The sequence below is a fragment of the Amblyomma maculatum genome, chromosome 5 (assembly GCF_055883805.1).
Source record: "Amblyomma maculatum isolate TAMU_Amacu chromosome 5, ASM5588380v1, whole genome shotgun sequence".
NCBI lineage: Eukaryota > Metazoa > Arthropoda > Arachnida > Ixodida > Ixodidae > Amblyomma > Amblyomma maculatum.
The window spans coordinates 80,946,152-80,971,390 of NC_139348.1; the positions used below are offsets into that span (position 1 = coordinate 80,946,152).

The following is a 25,239-nucleotide window of genomic DNA, read 5'->3' on the forward strand; positions in this document are numbered from 1 at the left end:
CTAGTAGAGTTTTGTCAAGAAAACAACCTGACCATAACGAATACTTATTTTCAACAGCACAAGAGGCGCCTGTACACATTGACTTCACCGGACGGTCTGTACAGGAATCAGATCGATTATATTCTTTGCCAGCAGAGATGGAGAAGCGGTATACAAGCAGTAAAAGCAAGGCCTGGGCCCGATTGTGGCACCTGTCATCAGCTTCTTGTCGCCGAAATTACGCTTCGATTGAGGAAAACGCAGAAAACTAGAAGGCCTTTCAGGTATGATCTGGATCAAATTTCATTAGAATATGCTGTGGAAGTGAGGAATCGATTTCAACAATTAGATCTAGAAGACAGAGAGCCTGAAGAGATTTGGACTGATGTTAGTGATATAATACAAGAAGTTGCTACTAAAGTGGTTCCAAAGCAAAAGAAATGAATGAAAGCAAACTGGTTATCTGAAGAGGCTTTGCAAATAACTGAGGAAAGGAGGATGGCAAAAGTTATGGGGGAAAGAGAAAGATACAAGGTTCTCAATGCGGATTTTCAGAAAATAGCAAGGAGAGATAAGAATGCCTTCCTGAACATACAGTACCAAGCAGTTGAGGACAACAGCCAATTAAGGAACACAAGAACTCTGCATAAGACAATCAAAGATATCAAAGGAAGCTTCTGTGCTAAGCTGAGCGTGATAAAGGACAAACGAGGCAACGACCTCACTGAAGCCTCAGAGATAAAGAAGAGGTGGCAGGAATACACAGAACTGTACAAAAAGGGCCCGAATGTGCAAACCCAACATAAGACGGTTGTGATTACTGATCTCGAGCCGGGCATCCTGAAGAGTGAAGTTGAATGGGCCTTAGCCAGCCTTGCTACGAACAAAGCTAGCGGAATTGGTGGCATTCCAGCTGAGTTGCTTCAAAACCTCAACCATGACGCTGTTAACATTCTGCAAACATTATGTGAGAAGATTTGGACAATCCTGCAGTGGCCACAGGACTGGAGGAGGTCCGTTTACATCCCCATTCCAAAGAAAGGCAGTGCCAAATATTGTTCAAACTATCGCACGATCCCGCTAATTTCGCATGCTAGCAAGGTGATGTTGAAAGTCCTCCAAGGTAGGCTGCAGCAGTATGTGGATCGGGAGCTTCCGGACATGCAAGCTGGGTTTCGCAAGGGCAGAGGAACTAGAGACCAAATTGCCAACCTTCACTGGATCATGGAAAAAGCAAGAGAGTTCCAGAAACCCATCTACTTCTGCTTTATTGATTATGCGAAAGCGTTTGACTGCTTACATCACATCAGATTGTGGCAAGCTCTCCAAGAGATGGGAGTTCCAATTCACCTCATCTGTGTCCTCAGGAACATGTATGAAGGACAAGAAGCCACAGTCAGCACTGGGCATGCCCTTACTGATTGGTTTCGATTGAGAAAGGAGTGAGGCAAGGCTGCATACTGTCGCCCTGACTATTTAACCTATATGCAGAGTGCATCATGAGGAAGGCCGGTCTGGACGAGTCTTCAGCTGGAGTGAAGATTGCTGGAAAACGTATCAACAACCTTAAATATGCGGATGATACCACTTTAATGACAGAAAGTGAAGTGGAACTCAAGAGACTTCTGATGCGCGTAACAGAAGAGAGTGAGAAGTTTGGGAATAAACTGAACATTAAAAAGACAAAGATCATGGCGTCTTGCCCTATCAAGTCCTGGAGCATCAAGGAACAAGAAGTGGAAGCTGTGACAGATTTTCTCTTCTTGGGCTCCAAGATTACCTCGGAAGGAGACTGCAGCCATGAAATTAGGATACGCCTGCTTCTGGGAAAGAGAGCAATGGCTAGCCTTGACCGCCTAGTAAAGAGCAGAAACATTAGTCTGCCAACCAAGATCCCTATAACTCGTGCTATGGTCATTCCAGTTGTGATGTATGGATGCGAGAGTTGGACTGTGAAAAAGGCTGACCGCCGAAGAATTGACCAGTTTGACTTGTGGTGCTCGCGAAGACTCTTGAGAGTTCCCTGGACTGCCAGAAGATCAAATCAGTCTATATTGTCGACCATAAACCCAGACTGCTCTTTGGAGGATCAAATTCTAAAGTTGAAGCTCAGCTACTTTGGTCATCTGATGAGATGAGAGGAGCCGCTGGAGAAAGATTTGATGTTGGGAAAGGTTGAGGGTCGCCGGAGAAGGGGTAGGCAGCGAACGCGATGGTTAGATGGCATCCTCGAGGCACTACAGATGAAGTTATGTGATGTTAGAACGATAGTGAGAGAGCGGAAAGCGTGGCGTGACATATCCGATAGGGTCACGAAGAGTCGGACACGACTGAACGACTGAACTGAACTGAACCTTGGAAACGTCATGCTCGGAATGGGGGTTCGCTCGCAAAGCCAACATGGAAATTATTCGATTCACGGGGCCTGTAACGCAATCCCGTGTAAATGAAAGGTGAGTTAAACGATCGTAGAGGAATAACTGTGTTACGCATATGGTGCCACGTAGTTTAAAACTACTGCTAAAAATACTGGTTTTGCTCATGTTCTACGTGAAGGTCAAGATGTGAGATTCAAGAATAAAGTTAAAATTTAATGTCACTATGAGTCATTGGTTATCTCTAGACCAAGTAATTATGATGTTAGTTCAAGTTCCCAAGAACTGATGTTGCTTTTGCCCACGCTTTTGCCGTTGACCCGGTCTCTTTCATCCGCGGCAGTTTATATTTACGAACCACCCCTTGACAACGTCGACATGAACGGCCTTCTTGTGTCAGGAAAAACTTGTGACCTCATAGCTACTGTTGCTGGATTTTAAGCACTGCTTTGCTTCTTTATATAAGGCTCGTAAAACGCTTATCACAAAGTATTGCATCATTAATTATGACGAGGCTTGCCCTATAGGACATTAGCCTTACCGTATGTCTGTCAAAAAACAAGGGGTGATCCAAATAAAGTTTCAGGAGATGCTTGGTGATGGTGTCGTGCAACCTACGTAGCCTTCTTTCTTCTTGATCTTGACATTACCCTATAAGTAGCTAAGATAAAGATTTGAAGAAATGTTTGACAACCTGGAGAAGAAAAATAAAATTATGGGAATCAGGTAACCTTCATTTTAAATTTTGTCGAGTTCTCTGAGTTGAATGCATTTTAGTCTATAAAGCAAAGTGCTGCATACCTAAGAGGTTGCATGCGCATACGGCAGGGAGCAACTGCGAATTCAAACCATAAGACTGAAGCAGCCGAGAAATGAACGATGTCCTATATAGTACATTAACAAAGTAATTTACAAAGTAATTTTCTATATATTACCTGTATAAGAAACCAGAAAAAAACGTAATGCGTCGACTTAACTGTATTTGTCTCAAGCAGCGAATCATAGAAGCAAGCGTCATGCATTGAGATGAAATTTGAAGCAGTTTAGCGATCATTTGGAAGGATGGATGTTGATGAGGTCGTGAAATGGGCCGGTTAATTAATTTCTAGTCCTGATCAATAAAAACAATAGGAGGTTTGATTTGGTTCGTTTTTAGGGTTTAACGTTTCAAAGCGACTATGGCTATTAAGCATCTCGATGGCGGGCTGGGGAAATTGTGATCACCAGAGATTATTTAACTTACATGAACCTAAAAGTCGATTTGCACGTAATGTCTGGGCAGGATAACTTATGGTGCTATAAGATAATATAATTAAAAGAAAGGCATTGCTAAAGGCCCGAGCAAGTCAAGACGGGGATTACATTAGAGTTATTGCGGACATACGCTGGCTGCAGTTCTCATTGAATTGGTCTTATTAAATTAAGCAATGGAAGCGTGCGTGCTCAAGTGGACATGAAAGGCTTTTAATCATGCTGTTAGAGGGATGCGATTGGATTGTGAATTGCCTTATTGGCTGCAGACTGACATCTTCATAAAGCAAGCTTTACTTTAAATGAAATTGATCCAGTAATGCTTGTCTTAGCCACCGTTTAATCTATCCTACTTTTATTTAATTTTACACCGTGTGGTAAACAAAATGCATGCAATACTTCTATACTTTCCTATACGTTAGAAGTGGTGAGACGTTTGTCAATCATTTTGCGAGGGCTTTTGATAGTGCCTCATTCGTGCCGTGCGCAATATCACAATTTTCGGCAGCACTGCCTTTTTCTCATGGTCTATATTTAATAAAGCTTAAGCTCTACTACTTCTGTGGCTCAAACTCAGATATCAACTGCCCATCCTACTCTGGCATTGAAGCACTGCAGAGATTGCATGGCAGTTAGTCTGTAGCAGCCGACGTAGAAAGTGTGTTGTAGGTTCAAATCAGTGTATACAAGCGCTGAGAGCAAATGCATTAAGAGTTAGAAATTGATGACAAGGTTATAAAGTAATACTTAAGTATAATGGCGTACGTAGAAATATTTACGGGGACTTCCAAACACGTTTTTTATTGCAGACGCGAAGCACATTTAACCCTACTTTCTGAATCTGCGATTACATTCATATTTTTGTTTAGGTTGGTTGTTGCAGAAAGCAGTACTAGCAGTACTCAGTTTCTCAGATTCATGTAGGTATCTACACTTGTCGTAGGTGCATGCGCATATGCGGAAAGTTGGAATCTCCATAGCAAATCAGGCCAACTTGAATAAAAATGTATCCTAAACATAGAGCGAAATGGTATGGACCCACCGCAATCCCTCCAATTAAATAATCAATTTTGACATGAAATAACGTGCACAATTTCTTCGAAAGTTCCTAAGTATGGGCTCAGGAGACAGCGACAGCAATGGCTTCTTGGCCGAGCGAGCAGCATACGTTTCGTGCAAAATGTTTTTCTGTGAACAACATGATAAATCGCGCGACAGCTTTTGACTACAGCAAGTACAATCTCTGACTTTATTTATTTCTAGAAGAATGCATCAAGTTGAAATAATTGAAAATCATTATGATGTTATGTATTTTCAACGGCAGTTGAGGAGTACATTATTTCACCTTTTCTTACCTATGGTGAAATAATGTAAAGCACAGCTTACACACCATAAACTAGTTTTGATCATCTTCAGCTCAACCATTTCTGTGCATCAATTACCTTATCGGTCAAAATTTTCGAGCCCCGAATAAAATCGCATTATAGTGGCTTCAGAGTATCCTGGTGGCTAATTACCCTACTTTAACCACTGGAGAACACACCGTATTTTGTTTTTAAATATATATCCTAATTCGTTCTCTTTAAAGGCCCGACAAAATAACTGACCTGAGCGAGCTTAATACGAAAGTCTGTTTTCTGAAATGAACGGAAGCCAAATGGACTGTAACATGGCTTAATTATGGTTCTTAGGATGATACGTTCAGATGGCTGAGCATATCAAATTTTAAGACAATGTGGAAATTTGAAGAATATTTTTGCTATTTGTGCGTCAATGACGACTCGTACTGCATAGACGCAATAATTGCTTAATATAAAGGTACAATAGAGCTCCCTAAGGCTGTACGCAATAATGCAACAAGCACATCTTGACGTGGTCTGCTGGTTCATCGTGGTTTGGCTTAGGTTACTCTTGGATGGGCGATCGTAAACATCTTCTGATTGGGCCCACCTTGCGTTGCCGGAAGTGCTACGACGTATAGCGGCAATACATAAGAAATCGCAATACAATATCGAGAACTGATTCCTTGTGAACATTATTGATTGCTATTTATCTCCCTTACATATCTTCACTTTGTTTTGTAGAACAAAGTTTTATGCATGAAGCACCATCTCCTGATTTTTTTCCAATCCACCTAGAATACTGCTTTGATTCGGTTGTCAGTGGAAGACGAACATAATATCTGCGACAATTGCTGTTCAAGGCAGGATCCCATTGCTTACTATGATGAGGTATTGGGTGTATAAGGATGATGGTCATTTTTTTAATTTATCGGTATAGTGTGAGGTATAGGGGCCCACAGCCATGAGAGAAGGATATGACTTTCAATGACTGAAATATCATCGAATAATCGTGCATGATTAATCAAGGCGTATGTAGCGGGCGGACTATCGAGCGTGGTCAATTCTCTTGATTAGTGGAATAAGAACTGTGATTTAAAGTCGATTGATTTTGCCTCAGGGCACCTTGAATTGTCACCTGCTGGGAACGCTAGTAATACGAAACTCAGTAGAAACAGTTGCAATATCATAATACGTCGAATGTGGGCAAGACCCCCTTACTTCGACTAACATAAATAGTAAAATGCCAGTAATTGAGGCATTTGTGCACGCCAAAAACAAGCCATACGCAACTTATTTTTCTATCCTCTGCATAACCGACAGTACAAAGTGTATATATAAGGCATCATCTGGGAACGATAACAATGCTGAATGTGGTGGCACTACTAACGAATTTAAAATTAAAGAGCTAAAGTAAATCAAAATTTTCCACAAGAAAATTAGTTACTGTTGTCATTATTACCACAATAAGAAAATTTCTTTTTGCAATTTATTACATGTGGGAGAGCAGTTAAACAGCATAAAGAAAGCTTCTCAAATTGTGTTAGAAATTCTACAGAGTGGGCAAGAAAACAGGTGTTCTGACACCGCTGCCCGAGTAATGAAATATACCTACGGTATTGTATGGCCACTTCAGGCCACTGACTGTACAGTACTAACGTTTCACCGAGCCACTATGCCATATTTATGCACATAAGTAATGGCTTGATTCATAACGGGTACAAGACGTGAGGTACTCAACTCTGCTCTTCTGCGCTGAAAAATTTAGCAGATAAAAACCATCAATAGTTAGTGACAAGAGTATCTAGCGTAACGTTGCTGTAACTTATTAGATGTGACCGGCTAAGTATGTACAAAGTAAACGTAAGTTTTTAGCAAGCTAGAATGATGTGTAAATTATTTCAGATGTATTATTTTCTATGGCGAATATCGTTAAGTTCGAGATTATTCCACGTATAATATTAATAAACCTCTCAGTCAGCTTCGAAATGAGCTGAATGAGAACGATCAGATGATAACGACATAAGCTGCGAAAATTATGCAGATACTGGATACGTCAATCCTATGTGCTATGTGAGCAGCAGAATGCTCTAACCGTATTTCAAGTTCTTCGCTGCAGTATTCTGAATAATCCTTAGCCGGTATTTCCGGTATCTCAATCTTTAGTCGTCTTGTTGACACCTAATGAATGATTGGTTTGGTTTGTGGGGTTTAACGTCCCAAAGCGACTCAGGCTATGAGAGACGCCGTAGTAGAGGACTCCAGAAATGTCGACCACCTGGGGTTCTTTAACGTGCACTGACATTGAACAGCACACGGGCGCCTTGCTTTTCGTCGCCATCAAAAAGGTGCCGCAGAGGCCGGTATTTCATACCGCGCCCTTGGGAACAGTAGTCGAGCGCCGCAACCACTGCGCCACGCCGGCGGGCCTAATGAATGACTGCGAACTGTGAGTCGGAAGCATCAGGTGTATATCATCCCGTAACATTTTCTTTTTCTGCAAGTTACCTTTCTCACAGTCCAAAGTCTATTTCATGAGGTGTTCCAGAAAGTAGAAAACAATACGCGCAATAAGCGATTAAAGACATATTGGTACGTGGCATGGTTCAAGAAAAGCAGCTGATTCCACAGCAGAAAACACACAAACAAAGCAGCGCCAGCCTTTAGCACCAACTTATTGTTGTTGTTGTTGTCCAAATAACTTATGGCACCTACCCACAGAGGGGGATCGGCCAAGATTTGGGTAGCAAAGAATTTTTTTTTAATATTATGTTTCTCTTTTTTTATTTTTTAAGTATACTTGCATAAAAAAATGACTTGAGGGGTAGAGGAAAGGACACAAAACGGGAAATAAGTGAAATATAAAATGAAAAGTGGTAACACTCACGGGAGATTGACACTACAATTGTAGAACAAGTGATGTTTAAATATTTAGCGTGATAGCACCGACCGTTGCTATCACGTCGTCTTCTGTCTCTGTTGGTGATCTTCGTTTTCTTCTTTCTGCGTTGGCATACATGCAACACTACCCTCGCTGCGAAAAGCACAGTCCTAGTGCGTACTATTTCGGAGAAATGCAGTTGGAGGAGTAAGGCCTGATGTGGTTGACATGAACGATATTACTAGGCGGCAAAGCGGACTGTTGGGGGGGATGCACAGGGTGATCCCGTATATCACGAAAGTGACTGGCCGTAACACACGGTAGGGGCCTGTGCAGCGTGGCAAGAGCTTGTCACACAGCCTAGCACGACGAGCGGGAATACAGACCATTACGACAGAGCGCGGGCATAGTGGACATCCCGATGAAGAGCATCATGGCGTAGTTTTTGTGCGTTTTGAGAGGAAGACAATCGGCGGCGAGCAGTAACATGGGCGGTGTCCGCTCGGGATATGGCGTCACGAACGTAGGAACTAGACCTAGCGGTGGGAAGCTGTACGCTGTGAAACGGAAGTGAATGCGCGACCGAAATGAAGATAAAAGGGCGAGTAGCCCATTGTATCCTGACGGGACGAGTTATACACGTACATTACAAACGGCAAAGTAATATCCCAATCAAGGTGGTCATCCGACTCATACATTGACAGCATGCCCATGAGCTTGCGGTTGAGACGTTCGGTAAGGCCGTTCATTTTTGGATTGTAAGCGGTGGTGAAATAAACACTAATGGAGCATTAGCGGATGACTTTCTTGACTACTCGAGCAAGAAAGAATTAGGATGACGTCACGGAGAAGAGACGCAGCCACGTCAGTTGCACAGCAGGTGGGTATTGCTCGTGTGACAGCGTGGCATGTAGTATAGTCTGTGGCCACCGCAATCTATATTAGCTGAAGCAGACAGGGGGAAAGGCCCGAGGAGATCAAGCCGAACTCGGTCAAACGGGTCTATTGGGATGTTGATCGGTTGCAGGGATAGAGCAAGCACAATCAAGGGCTTTTTACATCGCTGCAGGCACCGGTCACAAGAAGCCACGTAACGGCGAACAGAGCGGTACATTCCTGGCTAAAAGAAGCGCCGGCGGACGCTGTCGTACCTACGAGATACACCAAGATGACCCGTAGTGGGCACGTCGTGCAGCTGCTGAAGAACGGTGGCACGCAGGTGTTCGGGGACTATGAGCAGAAGCTCGGCGCCATCTGGTCGCATATTTCGTATGTATAGGGTGCCGTTCTGCAGCACAAATAAAGCAGAGGAATTTTCAGGGTGGTCAATGCTAATGCGGTTGGTCGTGATGCAAAACTTTGGACCCAAGTGCTGGTCATAGCGAATGTTTAAACGGCCAGAGATGGACAACACACAGGTATCATCGTCACACTCGTTTTCAGGCGGCGTATCTACTGGGTTGCGGGACAGGCAATCGGCATAGGTATGCGGCCTGCCGGACTTGTGAACGACAGAAAAAGTGTATTCCTGAAGATTCAAGGCCCAACGCCCCAGGCAACGAATAGGGTCCTTCAGCGTAGAAAGCCAACATAAGGCGTGGTGGTCGGTGATGACAGAGAACGGGCGGCCAAACAAATAAGGGCGAAACATGGTAATGGCCCTCACGAGGGCTAAACAATCACGCTCTGTGATCGAATAATTCCCATCGGCCGTAGAATGAAGGCGACTGGCATAAGTAATGACGCGTCTGCGACCCGTCTGCTGTTGGGCGAGAATGGCACTAGTACCATGACCACTGGCGTCAATGAGTACTTCCTTTGGGGCTAAGGGGTTGAATTGTGCGAGGTTGGGCGAGTTGGTGAGGGCTGCAATGATCGCAGAAAATACTTGAGATTGATATTGGCCCCAAGAAAAAGGAACGACGTTCTTCAGAAGAATAATGAGTGGACGAGTCGTCGCTGCAATGTTGGAGTAACCGCCGAAAATAGGAATAGAGGCAAAGAAAACTACGCACGCCCATGGTTCAGCTGGGTGTAGGAAACGCACACACAGCACGAATCTAATCGGGGTCGGGTTGAATGCCACGGGCATCGAGCACGAATCTAATCGGGGTCGGGTTGAATGCCACGGGCATCGACCAAGTGTCCGAGCACCTTGTGTTCACATCTGCCTAAGCTACACTTAATCGAGTTCAGCTGGAGGCCAGCTCTTTGGATGACTCCGAGAATGGCATCAAGGCGATGAAGATGGCTCTCAAAGGTCGACAAAAATACAATGATGTCACCGAGGAAACATAAGCCTGTGCATTTGAAGCCGCGTAAAAGAGATTTCATCATGCGGTCAAATGTTGCGGGGAATTGCACAGTCCAAAAGGCAAAGCCATGAATTGGAAGAGGCCATCGGGAGTGACGAAGCAGGTCTTCCCTCGGTCCGGTTTGTCGACTGCGATCTGCCAATAATCGGAACGAAGATCAATCGAAGAGAAATAGCTGGCACCGTGCAAGCAGTCGAAGGTATCATCTATCCTGGCGAGTGGGTAAACGTCCTTCTTTGTAATCTTATTAGGGTGTCGGTAATCCACGCAGAATCTCCAGGTATTGTCCTTCTTTTTAATAAGCACGACAGGTGAAGCCCAGGGGGCTGCTCGTAGGCTTTATAATATCTCTTGACGATATCCTCTCTACTTCATCTTGTATGACGCAGCGTTCAGAAATGGCGACACAGTAAATTTCTTGTGAATGAGGCTGGAGTTTCCAGTATCGATGTGATTAGTAACTAGGGACGTTTGACCCAAGGGGTGGTCGCAAAATCGAAAATATCACTGTATGAAGTAAGAAGGCTTGTAAGTACTTTGGAACGATCGTGACCGAAGTCTGGAGCCATCATTACTGATATGCAGGCCTCCAGAGGTGAGGACGGTGCAAGTCGTGGCGATGCTTCTGCATTAGGGTCAGCTAAATGCGCAGATACATTAAAGTCAGACAATGGGGTCAATTTGTCGCGAGAAATGCCCTCGGGAAGCATTTGTACAAAAAAGCTAAAGTTCAAAATAGGAATATAAATGTGCTTGTTCACTACGTGCACGATATTTTATGGGAGAGCGATTTTACGCTGCAAAGTCATGTTGGTTATGGGGAAAACAACGTAGTCGCCTTCAGGAACGGAGGGAAACGACGACATGGGCACGTACACAGCGGCTTCTGGCCGCGGGCGAGTAAATGTAGCGAAGCGGAGATTAAGCGTCGAAGTTGGAGGATCTTGTTCGCCGGTACAATGCGGCAGCTCTAGATGAAGCAGTCCAGAAGAACAGTCAATCAGAGCGGAGTGGGCAGTTGAAAAGTCAAGGCCTAATATAACATCTTCAGGACAACTGGTGAGGACTGTAAATAACACAGGGATGTGGCGGTCGGCAATGCTGATTCTCGCAGTGCACATACCAATTACAGTAGCTGTGTTGCCATCAGCAACGCGAACAGTAGATAAAGCAGCGGGTGTAAAAACTTTCTTCAGCCATAAACGAAGCGTGGAACTGAGAACAAAAATGTGGGCGCCAGTGTCAATAAGGACAGAAACTCGGAGTCCATCAACATGTATATCAATTAGATTACGTCTGGGTGCGTAGGTCAGTACCAAGTTGGCAGTCCGGGTCATTAATGTCGTGTCACTCCCGGGCGTTGCACTCGCTAGTTTCTCTAGTAGGTGCCGGCGTATGATGGGGAGGAGCTGCGGCGAAGTACCGTTGAACTGGAGCGACGACGTCGTGGAGATGGAGATCGGCTGGAGCGACGGCCACTTTGGCCGGCTTCGGCACGAGGCTCATCTGGTTGAGGGAAAAAGCGTCCAGGTCCATCATATGCGGGGCGGAGCTCCTCAGGTTCGGCAAGGAAGCGTCGAGGTCCATAGACCATAGTAGTACCTACGGTCCGCGTTGCAATAGGCGCGAGGGGTAGTGAAGGTACGGCTACGGGAATAACGCGAAGTGTGGCCGGCTCGAAAGCAAATACAAATTGGCCTATTGTCTGAGGTGCGCCACTCTGCAGGGTTGCGACCAAGATAGCAAATTCAGGGGGGAGGGGCTTGGGTGGTGGTTGGAGCAGCCACTGGAAGAACAGGCTGCGGTGGCGACGGGGGCAGCACAGGGCTGGAGGAGAGGCCGACGTTAGCAAGGTCCCGGTGGGTACCAGCCTGTATCATGGCTACAGTATCGGGCAGTGGAAAAGTGAGTGATGCGGGAGCTAATGCCACAAGTTCTCACTTGTCGGACGAGACGACTGTTGCAAATGTGCCAGGTCATCACAAGATGATGTAGCCGCCGTATTTGGAAAGCGGTCAAAGCGATATACGAGACGTCGTTGTTTAGCCTGCTCAAATTTCCAGCACACTTGCAGCACTGAGTCGACGGTAGAGTAATCCATGCAGAAGAGGATGTTGAACGCGTCATCTGCGATGCCCTTGATGATGTGCCCTACCTTTTCCCTTTCCAGCATGGAGCTGTTCGCTTTGCAACACAGTGCGGGCATGTCTTGAATGTAGGCAAGGTATGAGTCCATGGTGGATTTGGCGCTATACAAAAGCTCGCTTTTGGCTTCGAGAGCCCGTCCAAAGGGCTTCCCAAACAAGTCTTGAAGATTTTGCCTGCAAAATTCCCAGGTGACAAGCTCTTTTGAAACCACGTGCGAGTGGTTCCCGCCAAATAGAAAATGAGATTAGCCACTATGATGGTCACGTCACAGTGATTGTTCCTGCTGCAGCGCTGATATTCCTACGACCAATCATCAATCTTCTGTCTTGTCTTCGCCAATAAAGATGGGAGGGTGGCGAGTGTTTGTGCGAACGAGTGGCTGGTCCGATGTTGCGGTGGAAGGGCTCCCTCAGAGGTCATAGTGGCCGTTGTTGAAGTTGTGATCCCAGGTAGGTGGCGGCCACTGCACAAATCCAGCTTTTGGCTTCTGAAATGAACTTATCTCGGCACACGGGAATCTTTAGTCACCTCCACCATTGTAATATGTGGCAAGAATAGTCCGAGAAGCACAGCAGCTGATGACACAGCACACAACCCACAGAAACACAGCAGCGCCATCCTTCTCCTAGCACGAACCCTTGCTATCACTTCGACTTCTGCTTTCTGCGATGACATATATGCAGCAATATTTTTAAAAACTTCGTTTCATTGTGAGCAGACTACAGTGAGATTTATATATATATATATATATATATATATAACCATATATAACAAAGGGGAAGAAGAAGAAGATCATGCGTTATGTTGACGAATGCTGGTTTCGAAACAACTGGTGCACAATATAGTTAAGTATATATTGACTAGCCTTAATAAACTGCATGGAATATGGCGAGGAAGAGTGCAGCATGATACTTTTAGTTTATTTCACTCGTACAGCATATTTGTATAAGTACGTCCGAAGATGTGACTGCCAGGATGAACGTTGCAGGGATTCCGCTCGGAAGGTGGCAGTGAGCAGCACGTTAAGGTGCGAGGAGAGGCTATGCATTTATGTACAGGTGAATGTTGTACCCTGTAGAGCTCTACACAAGGAGGTTGGCAGTTATTTGTTGAAGTATGTAATAAAAATAAACTTTAGATTACACGGCATGAGCGAGCCGCGAGTATAATGTGAGCGTGTGATTATATGACACCGTTTTTGTTGCGTATGTTTGGCCAAATTTTAATTTAATGTGAAGCAATTTTCGTTTCTATGAGCTACGCGTTGTGTGATATTTATGTGATTTGGTTCTTTTTTTACGCTGTACACATCGTCTCATGTGCTGTGCGTATCGTCAGTATTTTTTTGCTACTTATGATGCACCCAAAGAGACATCATTGAATCCAATTTTGGCTTTATGCAGCAAAATTAAAGTTTTCGTTTCACAAATGATATGACGTAATTTTTTGAAAAGTGCGCTTTTTGGTAGAGAGTTCTAGCGGCTGCTATGATGGAGGGTCAAGGGTTCTCAGAATGTAGTTTTTTTTTTCAATGTCTAATATAGAGAAAGAGTAGCAGAGCACACAGATATAAATTAATGTGCTAATAGGGTGCGCCAAGTAGCAGCAGATGCTAGCGTTCAATCTGATCGCGCCTCAAGCTGAATCCGAATTTATCGTCCAAGCGGCGCTTGATGCGCTACCGTCAATTAGGCCGCTTGGGTGTATTGAAGTCTCCGCTTTTATCTATTTTGTTCTCTTTCGGGACAGTGCATCGCGAACTCACGTTGACCGCAATGAACGATAATGCGTCAACGTTTCATAAAGGCCTGCTAACGGAGTAATAAGTTGAGAGAGACGAGCGCCAGTTCTCCATAAGGCAATTTGAACCTTGTGTGGGTAGCTAATTGTAACGGTGCAGATGATAATTTGATGCACAAGCGGCTGTCACAAGCAAGATATATAGTTTACCTTCCTCCCCTCCCCTTCCCCCTCAGAATGTCAGTGGCGCGGTAACAGCGGCGTGCACTGATATCCATAATTGTATATATTGGCAAACTGCAAAGAAACATACTAGGCTACGTCGTAAAAAGCGCATGAGGCACCTATTTTGGATTTGAACCTCCTCATTCGTAATACACTGTAAGCCTTGCCTTTCGCACTGTTAGGTAATGCTACGGATAGTTTCTGAAATGAGATATATAAACTGGGCTAAAACTAACTGAAGTTTAGTAAGCGCAAGCATATTTAAGCACAATATATCTTGAGCTGTTTGTATTTATTTTATTTATTTTTTATTTATTTATTTAAGCATACTGTAAGCCTTGGTAAGCCTCTAGTTCCTCTGCCCTGGGTTTCGCAAGGGCAGAGGAACTAGAGACCAAATTGCCAACCTTCGCTGGATCATGGAAAAAGCAAGAGAGTTCCAGAAACCCATTTACTTCTGCTTTATTGATTATGCAAAAGCGTTTGACTGCGTAGATCACAGCAGATTGTGGCAAGCTCTCCAAGAGATGGGAGTTCCAATTCACCTCATCTGTCTCCTCAGGAACCTTTATGAAGGGCAAGAGGCCACAGTCAGAACTGGGCATGGTCTTACTGATTGGTTTCCGATTGAGAAAGGGGTGAGGCAAGGCTGCATACTGTCGCCCTGCCTATTTAACCTATATGCAGAGTGCATCATGAGGAAGGCTGGTCTGGACGAGTCATCAGCTGGAGTGAAGATTGCTGGAAAACGTATCAACAACCTTAGATATGCGGATGATACCACTTTAATGGCAGAAAGTGAAGTGGAACTCAAGAGACTTCTGATGCGCGTACAAGAAGAGAGTGAGAAGTTTGGCCTTAAACTGAACATTAAAAAGACGAAGATCATGGCGTCTTGCCCTATCAAGTCCTGGAGCATCAATGGACAAGAAGTGGAAGCTGTGACAGATTTTCTGTTCTTGGGAGCCAAGATTACCTCGGAAGGAGACTGCAGCCATGAAATTAGGAGACGCCTGCTTCTGGGAAAGAGAGCAATGGTTAGCCTTGACCGCCTAGTAAAGAGCAGAGACATTAGTCTGCCAACCAAGATCCGTATAACCCGTGCTATGGTCTTTCCAGTTGTGATGTATGGATGCGAGAGTTGGACTGTGAAAAAGGCTGACCGCCGAAGAATTGACGCGTTTGAATTGTGGTGCTGGCGAAGACTCTTAAGAGTTCCTTGGACTGCCAGAAGATCAAATCAGTCGATATTGTCGACCATAAACCCTGACTGCTCATTGGAGGGTCAAATTCTAAAGTTAAAGCTCAGCTACTTTGGTCATCTGATGAGAAGAGAGGAGTCGCTGGAGAAAGATTTGATGTTGGGAAAGGTTGAGGGTCGCCGGAGAAGGGGTAGGCAGCGAACGCGATGGTTAGATGGCATTCTCGAGGCATTGCAGATGAAGCTATGTGATGTTAAGAAGATAGTGAGAGACCGGAAAGCGTGGCGTGACATGGTCCATAGGGTCACGAAGAGTCGGACACGACTGAACGCCTGAACTGAACTGAAGCCTTGGTAGGCTCTTACAGGAGTGGGTGAGTTGATGGGACCGTTATAAAAAATGAAAAACATCAGAAACACAAAAAATCGAAAACATACGCAGTGCAACACTCTAACGGGCATTCAATTTGTCGGATATGAAGCACCGTAAAGAACCGCGAAGCGACACAATAATAGAACACGTTAGACAATAGGTACTAATAAGATAAAATCCTACACTGAACACTCGCAGTGAATAACGAAACACATTTTAGGAACGATTTTTATTGTTTACACCATTTGCTTCTCAAAATATGACTTAACGTTTTTAAGAAAAATATGAAGGCAGATATCGCCCATAAATTCATGTGGCAGCCTATTCCATTCTTCAATAGCTGAAGGAAAAAATGAAAATTTGTATGCGTAGCATCGAGCTGGGATGGGTCTGATGCACTTCCCATGATTTAGCCTCTTCGAACGATGATATGATGCCTTGATGTACTGATCTGTATCAATTTTTATTCCACCGTTATAAAGAAGGTATAGAAATTTCATGGAAGCTACTCGTCGCCGACAAGGAAGGGTAGGAATACCCGCTTTAGTTCGCATGGATGATACAATATCGTGGTGTGAGTAGCTGGAGAAAATAAAACAAAGGGCCTTATTTTGAATTTTTTCTAATTATTAGCTGAGGTATCATTGATGAGGGCTCAAAATAATGCTACCGTACTCAAGAATGGGCCTTGTGAGGGTATTATAGACTGTTAGCTTTACATGAGAAGGAGCTGCTGACAGTTTTCTACGAAGAAATCCAAGTTGTTTGAATGCTTTTGCACACGTGTTACTTATATGAGTGTCCCAGCTTAGTTTATGGGTAAATGTGATGCCTAAATATTTCACCGTATCAACCCTCGTTACGTTACATCCAGATAAACAGTAACAATATATAAGAGGCGCTTTTTTACGTGTAATGGTGATGGAAGAAGTTTTGTCGATATTAATTTCCATTCCCCATGATTTACACCATTTGGCAATACTATTTACAGAAGAATTTAAATTGAATTGGTCATCCCGTGTACGTACCGCAGTGTAGAGAACGCAGTCGTCAGCGAAGAGCCTTATTGTCACCCCAGGTTCGGTGCAAGCATGAATATCATTAGTATATATCATGAATAGGATCGGTCCCAAGACGGATCCTTGTAGGACACCGGAAGAAACACTTATTCGTTCTGATTGAGCGCTATTTACTTCCACGTACTGCATACGACCTGTGAGGTAAGAGGCTATCCAGGTTACTACTTTTGGGTTAATGCCAATGGCACGAAGCTTCTCTATTAATTTGGAATGTAGGACACGATCAAATGCTTTCCTAATGTCAATGAGTATAGCATCTGCATGAAGCTGAGAATCAATCACTTGTGCAAAATCATGAGTTATTTCCAGCAGCTGGGTAACCGTTGACAGACCTTTTCTAAAACCGTGTTGTCTGGTGTAAATTAGGTTATTTTCTTCCAAATATTTGTGATGGATTTATTGATGATATGCTCCATTAGCTTGCAGCAGCAGCTAGTTATTGAGATGGGCCTATACATGTCTACAGACAGTCTGCTGCCGCTTTTATGAACCGGAATAACCTTTGCACATAGCCAGTCTGAAGGAAGAACACCTGTTTCAAGAGAGAGTGTAAAAATTTTGGGCAAAAATGAAGCCAACTGCTCCGCGTATCGCTTCAGAAATGTATTTGAGATGTTATCTGTACCAGGGGTCTTTTTAACGTCAATCTTCAAAAGCAGGTTAACAATACCAGCCTCGGAAATCTCAATATCCGGCATCAGTGGTTGTGGCTCGCTTGTGATAGCACTCGTGGCAAGCTCGTGAGCAAGGACAAATTGAAAATATTGATTGAAAGAATTTGCGATAACGAGGGGGTCTGTGACTACCGCACCATCTATTTCCATTTGTGATAAACGGGGTTCAGGGTTCGATAAATATCGCCAGAACTTTCCTGGGTCGCTAGTGATACAATTAGATAAAGTTGTCGAAAAGAACGCATTCCGCGCGGTTTTAATTTCCAATTTTAGTTTGCTCGCCAGTTCGCATATCTGAGTGCGATTTCCCTTCTTTCTACGCATTCGCTGTAATCTTCGCTTCAGATGAATGGCGGTGCGTGTAATCCACGGGGTTTTTCTTTTTGTTCGTTTTTCTCGTAGGTACAAATTTTTTTTTCGCATTGTGTTATCGCAGTTTTTGCCTGTAGCCACAGGTTGTTTACACTGCAGGAATCTGTACAAGAAAAACTATCGAGAATTGTTTCTAGGTAATCTATGATGCCTGCATCATCTGCCCTGCTGTAGTCTTTGATAGTGATTGAAGAGTTGCTGTCATTACGGTCAGCGTTGTTGCGCAGGTGAGGAAAAGTAAGAAAAAGCAATTTATGGTCAGAAATTCTATCTTCCCCGCTAACTTCAGGACAGAGAAAACTAGATACAAAGGCTAGATCTAATACGGAAATAGCTTGTCCTTGCCCTATATTACGAGTATATAGAAAATAATCTGCTAAGAAAAGCATGATTTCGGAAACGCTCTCGCTTTGGGAAGGAAAGCGCTATGTCATGCAAAAAACTTGAAATAAAATCGAAATAATATTAGATGGGTTCGATTATTTCAGCCTATGAAGCAGGTAAAGAAATTAACTGATTCTACACTTAGAAGGACAATCAGAATAATATACAAATAAGCATGTGTAGATGCGTCCCCTCATGCTTTTTCTACCAGTTTTGAAAGCTTTTTACAAGAAATGTCACGTTCATAGAGTTGTATTCATTGTCCCCTTTTTGGTCATTAGTATCAACAATTGCTCGCTTTGACTGATCCGCATTCTTGATACAATGAATACTGCATATCATTTTCCTCCTGCCTTGAAATACCATGACTGCTGTTTGTACTTTTTCCATTCCTGTGAGAGACTGAGAAAGGTTACACTATGATGAAATAAGTCAATGTAAAGAAATAAATACAGTTGCTGAAGATGTAGTAGAAAGGCCTTATTATACGCAGGTGTTTTAGGCATAAGCGGCAGTAACAGCAATGCTGCATTCAGCTCAGTTCAGTCGTTCAGTCGTGTTCGACTCTTCGTGACCCTATGGACCATGTCACGCAACGCTTTCCGGTCTCTCACTATCTTCCTAACATCACATAACTTCATCTGCATTGCCACGAGGATGCCATCTAACCATCGCGTTCGCTGCCTACCCCTTCTCCAGCGACCCTCAATTTTTCCCAACATCAAAACTTTCTCCAGCGACTCCTCTCTTCTCATCAGATGACCAAAGTAGCTGAGCTTTAACTTTAGAATTTGACCCTCCAATGAGCAGTCAGGGTTTATGGTCGACAATATTGACTGATTTGATCTTCTGGCAGTCCAAGGAACTCTCAAGAGCCTTCGCCAGCACCACAATTCAAACGCGTCAATTCTTCGGCGGTCAGCCTTTTTCACAGTCCAACTCTCGCATCCATACATCACAACTAAAAAGACCATAGCACGAGTTATACGGATCTTGGTTGGCAGACTAATGTCTCTGCTCTTTACTAGGCGGTCAAGGCTAACCATTGCTCTCTTTCCCAGAAGCAGGCGTCTCCTAATTTCATGGCTGCAGTCTCCTTCCGAGTTAATCTTGGAGCCCAGGAAGAGAAAATCTGTCACAGCTTCCACTTCTTGTCCCTTGATGCTCCAGGAGTTGATAGGGCAAGACGCCATGATCTTTGTCTTTTTAATGTTCAGTTTAAGCCCAAACTTCTCACTCTCTTCTTGTACGCGCATCAGAAGTCTCTTCAGTTCCGCTTCACTTTCTGCCATTAAAGTGGTATCATCCGCATATCTAAGGTTGTTGATACGTTTTCCAGCAATCTTCACTCCAGCTGAAGACTCGTCCAGACCGGCCTTCCTCATGATGCACTCTGCATATAGGTTAAATAGCAGGGCGACAGTATGCAGCCTTGCCTCACTCCTTTCTCAATCGAAAACCAATCAGTAAGACCATACCCAGTTCTGACTGTGGCCTCTTGCCCTTCTACAGGTTCCTGAGGAGACAGATGAGGTGAATTCGAACTCCCATCTCTTGGAGAGCTTGGCACAATCTGCTGTGATCCACGCAGTCAAACGCTTTCGCATAATCAATAAAGCAGAAGTAGATGGGTTTCTGGAACTCTCTTGCTTTTTCCATGATCCAGCGAAGGTTGGCAACTTTGTCTCTAGTTCCTCTGCCCTTGCGAAACCCAGCTTGCACGTCCGGAAGCTCCCGATCCACATACTGCTGCAGCCTACCTTGGAGGATTTTCAACATCACCTTGCTAGCATGCGAAATAAGCGCGATCGTGCGGTAGTTGGAACAATCTTTGGCACTGCCTTTCTTTTGAAAGGGGATGTAAACTGACCTCCTCCAATCCTGTGGCCACTGCAGGGTTGTCCAAATCTCCTGACATAATGTATGCAGAATGTTAACAGCGTCATGGTTGAGGTTTTGAAGCAACTCAGCTGGAATGCCATCAATTCCGCTAGCTTTGTTCTTAGCAAGGCTGGCTAAGGCCCATTCAACTTCACTCTTCAGGATGCCCGGCTCGAGATCAGTGATCACAACCATCTTATGCTGGGTTTGCCCATTCGAGTCCTTCTTGTACAGTTCTTCTGTGTATTCCTGCTACCTCTTCTTTATCTCTACGGCTTCAGTGAGGTCCTTGCCTCGTTTGTCCTTTATCACGCCCAGCTTAGCACAGAAGCTTCCTTTGATATCTTTGATTGTCTTATATAGAGCTATTGTGTTCCTTAATTGGCTGTTGTCCCCAACTGCTCGGCACTGTATGTTCAGGAAGGCATTCCTATCTCTCCTTGCTATTTTCTGAAAGTCAGCATTGAGATCCTTGTATCTTTCTCTTTCCCCCATAACTTTTGCCATGTTCCTTTCCTCAGCTATTTGCAAAGCCTCTTCAGATAACCAGTTTGCTTTCTTGCATTTCTTTTGCTTGGAACTACCTTAGTAGCAACTTCTTGTATTATATCACGAACATCAGTCCACATCTCTTCGGGCTGTTTGTCTTCTAGATCTAATTCTTGAAATCGATTCCTCACATCCACAGCATATTCTAATGGAACTTTATCCAGATTATACCTGAAAGGTCTTCTAGTTTTCTGCGTTTTCCTCAATCGAACCTTAATCTTGGCAACAAGAAGCTGATGATCGGTGCCACAATCGGCCCCAGGCCTTGTTTTTACTGCTTGTTTAGCGCTTCTCCATCTCGGCCAGCGAATAATATAATCGATCTGATTCCTGTACAGACCGTCCGGTGAAGTCCATGTGTACAGGCGCCTCTTGTGCTGTTGAAAATGAGTATTCGCTATGGTCAGGTTATTTTCTTGACAAAAACTCTACTAGCCTCTGCCCAGCTTCATTTGGCTCACCAAGACCGAACTTGCCTATAATTCCGGATATTTCTTCCCTCCCTACCTTAGCATTCCAGTCTCCTATGAGAAAAACGATGTCTGATGATGGGGTGCGGTCTAAAAAGCATTGTAGGTCCGCATAAAATCTCTCAACGTCAGCTTCTTCAGCAGTAGTGGTCGGTGCATAGACTTGGATAACTGTTATGTTTACAGGGTGACCTTGGATTCGAAGTGAAATGATTCGGTCGTTTTTGGGGTTGTACCCTAGCGCTGCTTTGCCCACTCTTCTGTTTACTATGAGCGCGACCCCATTCCTTCTCTTGGATTCGTGCCCACAATAAAAGACATAATGGTCGCCGGAGTTAAATTCTCCCATTCCGGTCCACTTGAGCTCGCTGATGCCCAAGATATCAATGCTCAATCTGTCCATTTCTCGCTTGACGATATCCAGTTTACCTTGCGTCATAGATCTTACATTCTATGTTGCTATGTGATACATCTCCTTGCAACATCTGACTTTCCGGTCGCTTCCCGACACATCCACAACTGAGCGTCCTTTGGCTTTAGCCCAGCCGCTTCATTCGTCCTGGAGCTACTAAGAATCGCCATTTGTTAATCCCCAGTAACATGTGGGACGCCTTCCAACCTGGGGGGCTCATCTTCCGGCGCCATATCGACAATGGTATTGTGACTGGCCATAGGGTTTTCTTGGCAGGAAATACTGGAGTGGGTTGCCATTACCTTCTCCAGTGAATCACATTTTGTCAGAACTCTCTGCCGTGACCTGTCTATCTTGGGTGGCCCTACACAGCAGAGCTCACGACTTCATCGAGTTTGGCAAGCCCCTCCGCCACGACAAGGCAGTGATCCATGAAGGGGAATGCAGCATTAGTGGCCAATAAAAATGTAATTACGAAAACTAGAGAACGCTCAGGGGCAACAAATATCTCACTATTTGTCACCAGAACGCAAGAAGGTTTAAGCTACCTCTACTAGCACTGAGGATATCGGGGATCAAAAGTGATGCTTCTCCTCTCCCCCCTCAACTTGACCAACGGCGGAGCGCAAGAAAAAACAAAGCAAACAAGCCGTCCCGGCACCCCATTACGCCCGCGCACAACTTGGGAGCGTGCAATGAGCGGACTCGCCCAGCAAACCCATGTGACGCCACATGGGACGTCTGCGCGAGGTGCGCATGGAGATGCGTCACCCAAATCAGTCGCGACCGGTCGCCAGGACCACATTAAATAATATTTGCAAGTTATACGCTTCATGCAGAATTTTTGAATTTGACTCGGATACTCAAAAGGATCACCTCTAAGATTATTTGTATTAAAATATTAACGGAAGTGAAATTCCAGAAGACCTTTAAGAAGTAGATCGTTACGATGAGTTTTACAGAGCTGAGAGGCGAATATTCTGAAAATGTATTCAATTAGAAAGCACCAAAGAAAACTGAATAACCTTCGAAATGGAAAAGCGTTAGGAAATCTGCCAATATTCGAAATGTATGACAATGGTCGTATCCATGCAACAAATCTATAATACAGTTCTTAGGGAAGCACATTGATTGTTTTGATATTAACTAGAAGAACCCTTAGCATGCGGAAAACGAGGGGACAGATTATAAAATTGTCCCCAAAAGAGCAAATATTACAAAGTGCATAGTTCGGTGCTCACACACCGAAATACGTTATGAGTATGTCACGTTCGATATGGTTTGAGCTCTCGCGAGACATGTGTATGGAGGAATTGTGGAATTATATTAGAAGGAATCAATTGATGAAAACATTGTGGCGGGGATCACTGGGCGCTCAACTGTTGTGTGCTCTTTCTGCATCTTTCTTTTTATTGGAACTTCATTATATAATTTTACAAAATATTTTCAATGCTTCTATTCAGATGTAATATGATAAGAGTGCTTGGTAAATTCTTGCTTTCGTAATAGTAGCATTACTTCTTCGGTAAAAGTTGAAACTGAGAATGGGAAACCAAGGGTGAGCTCAGATTCCACGGAAAGTGAGGTATTCTATGCTCATGTTTTAGATCAATGTGGAGTATTCAAACTTAAAGTATCGAAAGAAGTTACAAGAAAGTACTGAAGCATAATTTTAACGTGTTGTCCGAAATCAAAAACGTGATGTTTGCAAAGTAGATTAAAGTAGAAGTAAACATCCGGCTAAGTGTAGGATGTAGCAGTATGAAGACGCGCTTCAAGTGTGTAGATTTAGTGTGTAACTCGCACTGATCTCTTGCATTACACAGGCTGCGACGCCAGAACTACCAACGGCCACCTATCACCTTAGTAGGAGTTTGTTCGGGCCCGTGGCGCCCAAGGAATTGATCAGAAGACTGTCGCCCGATATGTTTTGGTTACATCGGAGGCCCCGAGCGAGAAGTTTACGCCCGATGAGTTAAAAGAGTGTACAACTGCGCTTGTGTGTAGCTTAGGGGCAGCTTGCGGCTATCGGGGCCGCTTGTGGGTACCCGGCTCAGGCAAGAGACGTAGCACCCCCGGCTTCTTTTGCAGCGCTATTGTTGTTTGTAAACAAAAAAAAAGTGCAACTGGTGTGAAAAAAAAAAGAATATTTTTGGTATTGCTGGCTCAACTTGAATTTTATGCCTTGCGAACGAGCAGCATCAATCCAGTTATACGGAAAAGCTATGTAAATAAACACGGTGGCGGCACAGTCATAATAAGAGAATGGGTGCACTCTCGCTGCATGTTAAGGCTCACGCACTCCCTGCTACATCGTGTATGGCTACTTTGAAGCACAAACCATTCATTTGCTGGAGAAGCAGGAGCAAACAGCAAGGTTAGACTCAGGAGTCGGTTGCAGTGCCGCGCGCGCGCGGCTGCTGGGGAAGAGAGACGGAGGTGGCGTCGACCTGAAGGTTGTTGTCTGGCGTGGGCAGTGAAGCGCATTCGAAGCGCGCTGGTTTTTGCGATGGTGTCACTAAAGCGGCGGCGGTGGCAGTGCTGTGTGATTTCGTGTGCTGGCAGTGGCAAGACTGAACATGGTTTTGCAAAAAGGTTTGACCAGTAGAAAATATATAAGTTGGCTATATAAGCGAGGGCCTCTGAAGAGGCCTTCACTTAAAAGTTTCCCTGCTCCTTTTGTCTCACAGTGTGCCTTCGTGTCAGTGTGTGTTTGTTGGGGTTTCCTTCTCAGTGTTTGGATCGAAACAGCGGCGGGATATAGCTCACAAATCAGCAATACAATGCTAGCCCTTCTTCCCTTTCGAGCGGCAAACAGTGGAAGGCAACACTGGACATGTCGCTTTTTGTATGCAGGAGTGCTTGTTGCTAACACGAGTTAACTCTCATAACATACGAGCACCCTGCTTGTGATTGCATGCCTAAATACCCCAGAATAAGCCCATCGAATTTGGACTTTCGGTAACCTCTAGACGGAAGCCGAAAACGAATCCACTCCTCCGAGGATCCCTAAGGTCGCATAATATTGTGAAGGATTCTCAAAGAAAAAAGGGAATGTGCGAATAAAATCTGTTTGCAGAAGATAAACTCAGCAACCCCTGTGTACGCCGTGCATGCAAAAATGCAGTCGACGCCGCGAACAGCAGACGACATGGAGATGATATGCTTTTGTGACTTCAGTGGCCAATGGTTGCCACACCAAGAAGCTGCATTCGAAGTAACAAATAAATGTTTTTTCAAGAATATCTAATGCAGCGAAGGAGATCAAAATTCGATTAATGATTATTTTACGCGTGATGAATGAAAAGTAATAGTCGGTTAATTATCAGATGTTAGCTTTCATGCGTCCTTTAGTACGGTGTTGCAATAATTTGAAACATATTTCATAAGACATCGTCCTTCTGGTTATTGACGCAATTGTACTCGGTCGTTGTTGACCAGTATTGTCGCAGCCAGAGGCTTGGCGCAGCTTGGAAGTACGACAAGCACGTTTTTATCTGCATCACGTTATTCGGAACGTCTAATAAGTCAGCAGAAGTTGCAATTTTTTTTCTATAGCTATAAAAAGACGTCAGCACTAGACTGTCTGT

At 44.3% G+C, this 25,239-nt stretch overlaps 1 long non-coding RNA gene across 1 annotated transcript in view; it reads left to right on the forward strand.

Annotated features, from left to right (window-relative positions):
• The first annotated feature begins 7,091 nt into the window (after positions 1 to 7,091).
• Positions 7,092 to 25,239, forward strand: part of LOC146188587 (uncharacterized) — a 29,916-nt gene continuing 11,768 nt past the window's right edge. The window contains exon 1 of the long non-coding RNA XR_014707231.1: positions 7,092 to 7,394. This is a non-coding gene — a long non-coding RNA (uncharacterized LOC146188587). The remainder of the gene's footprint in view (positions 7,395 to 25,239) is intronic.